This window comes from Leptodactylus fuscus, chromosome 6 (genome assembly GCF_031893055.1).
Source record: "Leptodactylus fuscus isolate aLepFus1 chromosome 6, aLepFus1.hap2, whole genome shotgun sequence".
Lineage (NCBI taxonomy): Eukaryota > Metazoa > Chordata > Amphibia > Anura > Leptodactylidae > Leptodactylus > Leptodactylus fuscus.
This window is the reverse complement of record NC_134270.1, coordinates 31,007,325-31,009,975: the sequence shown is the minus strand read 5'-3', so window position 1 is coordinate 31,009,975 and position 2,651 is coordinate 31,007,325.

The window sequence follows — 2,651 nt, the reverse complement described above, 5'->3', positions numbered from 1 at the left end:
AGCCATGACAGTCGTGGCAGGTGCATTTTGGCCCTATTCTGACACGGCTTCCCGCGTCACAATCAGGACCAAAATCCGCGATTCCACGTGTGAACTCTCTTTACACCAAAGAGGCCAGCCTACATTAAGAGAGTGAACTTCTGATGTAGTACTTAAAGGGATTGTCCAGCATAGATAACCTTTTCTCTAAATGACAATGAAAGGGGTCCGTGTAGGATCCCTGGTTAGGCAAACAGAGGAGAGGACTGAGTAGGTGACCCCAACCTTTACGGTGTCTCTGTGTTGTGTATCTAATGATACCTCACTCCAAGTAACTTCACACAGCTTTAAATGAAGAGGATTCCTCTTTATTTTCTGCTACCGAAGCAGAGCAGAGCTCAACTAGCCAAGCAATCCGTGGCAAGATTCAGAGCGGAATCTGCCTCTGATTTGGGGCCAGAATACATCCCAAAATTAGAGGCATATTCTACCGTGTGAGTGTGTGTCCAGTGGTTTGCTACAGTCCAGAATTTTCCATAACGTTGTCAGCTATCCAGAGTGTCCCTATAATAATGTCACATCTGCGTTCAGGTTTCCGTTCGGGGAGTCCGCATGGGATCTGTGTAGTTTCCAATCGGTTTCCACACGAAACATGCAGAGAGAAAAGTCTTGAACGTTTTATTTGAGGTCTGTATTTAAGGATAGTACTACTGTCTGGGTTCTATATTTAAAGGAGTCTGGTCTGGGATTTGTATTTAAGGGCGTTCTGGTCTGAGGTCTGTATGAAAGGAGAAGTTGTCCCCTAAACATTAGACAGGGATAATTGGAAGATAATTGGAAGTCCAACCACTGGTATCCCTACCAATCACAACAAAACAGGGTTCCCTTATACCCCCATATTAATGGTGTGGATGACTGCATATACTGTACATAGCCAATCCATTCCCTTCCATAAGAGTGCTGTACTTGGCTATCTTCGGCAGTCCCATACAGAATGCATAGATTAGCAGGATACATGCACTACTTGGAAGGGGATCATTTTAAATAGCTGAAATACTCCTTTAGGCCAGGGCCCCACAGGCCGGAAACGCCACGATTTGGCTGGGACATTTCCACTGCGGGCAAAGTCACGGCGTTGTACAGTACTTGCAAAGTGGATGGGATTCATGTGAATCCCACACCCACTTTGCGGAAAAATATCACAGAGCGGACACGCTGTGATTTCCAAAACCATTGCGGTTTTGAAAATCGCAGCATGTCAATTATATCTACGGAAACGCTGGCGGCTTTCCCATAGATATAATTGTAACAGAAAGTCCGCGGAGGAAAACTCTGTAAACTTTCTGTTCAAAGCTCTGCAGGAAGAACTGCAATGTGTTCATGCCGTGGTTTTTCCCGCAGCGCTTTAGCGCGGTAGTTCCGGCCCGTGGGGCCTTAGGCTGAGTCGCCATGTTGCAGAAATACAGCTTTTTTGTTGCAGATTTTGCTGAGTTTTTTTCTGAGCCAAAGCTACAAAAAGAATGGGAAATATCTAGGAACTTCTTATGCACCTAAATTTTGTACAATCCACTCCTGATTTTCGCTTAAAAAAACGCAGGAAAATCTCTGCGACGTTGGGTCTCAGCCATGGGGGCATTCACACGGAGTAACGCCGGGCGTGTATCACAGCCGTACACGCCGGCGTTACTGCAGACTGCCGAACACTTCCCATTCACTTCAATGGGAGCGCTCGTAACAGCGGCGTTTACGAGCGCTCCCATTGAAGTGAATGGGAAGTGTTCGGCAGTCTCCTGTAATGCCAGCGTGTACGGCTGTGATACACGCCCGGCGTTACTCCGTGTGAATGCCCCGTCTGGTCTGGGGTCTGTATTATGGGGTTTGTCTGCTCTAGGGTCTTACCTGAAAAGAGAGTCTTTTTTTTTTCGCGGGAGTCTAATCGTAGATCTTTAGGTGGTAGTTTGATCTGGGGTCTGTATTATGGGGTCAGTATTATGGGGTCAGTATTTAAGGTGAATCTGATCTGAAACATCTCAATGTTTAGGACATTTTCATCTATGGACGGCGCTTTATAGGTTTAGCCTAATGTTTGCAGTCGTTCAGGGGCTCTGGAGGGGTGTGTATTTATTTGGCGGGTCTGGTCTGAGTTTTATATTTGTTAAGGGGTTGTTATTCATTTTGGGACGTGATTATATTAGACATATGCAGTATTTAGGATCCATAGACGTTGGATGGAGGCATGTCCTTATAAATGGGTGGGGTACGAAGCCAAAAATGTAGTGACTACCCTTTCTATGTCCTCCTCCAGAATGCTGTCAGTAGTAGACAGGTATGACATAAGAGTGCCCCCATAACAACAGTCTATTATTATATGTCCATGTACAAGGTGCACCCTTTCTGCAGATACGCATTGACCATCGTATTTCGGCCACGTATTCAGTACTTTATTCGTTTTCCCATAAGATCGCAGGCTCTGCCCTCAGCCACGTTTTTCAACCCGGCTACAAGAAGCGTCGTGGTCTCCAAGCAACGGCAAAATTGTGCGCGTTGAGTTCTTTCCGCCTTCTTCGCGCAGTGCATGACGGGAATGTAAGTTCTCCCCGGCCGCAGCTGAAGCTTCTGTGACAGGACTTGAAACTACAATTCCCGTCATCCCCTGGGCGCGCTCGCCCATT